Below are 1,052 nucleotides of genomic sequence, written 5' to 3'. Positions count from 1 at the left end.
AAGGCCGGTATATATCTATCTATACTCAATCTATATTAACACACACACACACACACACCACACAAACACAATATATATATATATTCACAGGAATTTTCAATGGCCGGATAACTGAAGAGATAGCGGCGTTGGTTCCCATCCCGGCATCCGAAACTCGGAGATTTTGACTTGAAACTCGAGTTGCGAGACAAGATCTGGTCTTCAGTTTTAAAAACGATATACATGGATGTGCGAGTATGCGAACCTGCATATGTGTGCTCGGGTGTGTGCAAGTGTGTTGACCCAGGCTGACGTTGTTTGTTGACCTTTGACATGAAATAGAGATTTGATGAATGTTCATGGTGTTAGAGGTGGGAGGTGTTTTGGAGGTTTGCCAACAACAGCAACAAATGATTGAAAGTTCAATATATGAGGGGAATGGGGAGAGGAACGAGAAGAAACACTGATGTCAACACACACGCACACACGTGCACACGTGCACACACACACACACACACACACACATCCTAACATGCCCATGCACGCACACATGCGCACGTGTATACATACACTCATAAATACATGGAAAGATAGATATATACGCGCATGTATATGTGTGTATATATATATTCATGTAATACACATGGATATACATACGTAATACACATGGATATACATACGTAATACACATGGATATACACACTCCTTAGATATCAAATATCAAAGGTTATCAGTAAACAAGACATCTAATATGAAAGTATATATATATATATATATGCATGTAAAAGGCACACACACACACATATTTATATACATATATACATATACATATATATATATATATACATACATATATACATATACATATATTTATCCATACACACACACACACACACACACACATATATATATATATACGTAGACAGTGACACATATACATGAGTGTACACGAACATATAACCATGCGCGTATCTTTATATAAATCTCCATATATATATAAATGTGTGACGCATACTTCCGAGGACAGTTGGAAGCGAGGGACAGGAGAAAGACAGTCACACACCCACCTTCAG

General features: G+C 37.5%; 1 protein-coding gene across 2 annotated transcripts in view; it reads right to left on the bottom strand.

Moving 5' to 3' along the window:
• The window catches only part of LOC106882543 (isotocin receptor), a 17,612-nt gene that overhangs the window by 15,501 nt on the left and 1,059 nt on the right, over positions 1–1,052 (bottom strand). The window lies entirely within an intron of this gene.

Source organism: Octopus bimaculoides, chromosome 11 (assembly GCF_001194135.2).
Source record: "Octopus bimaculoides isolate UCB-OBI-ISO-001 chromosome 11, ASM119413v2, whole genome shotgun sequence".
Classification (NCBI taxonomy): domain Eukaryota; kingdom Metazoa; phylum Mollusca; class Cephalopoda; order Octopoda; family Octopodidae; genus Octopus; species Octopus bimaculoides.
Note: the sequence above shows the minus strand (reverse complement) of the source record. Positions and strands in the feature narration are given on the sequence as shown.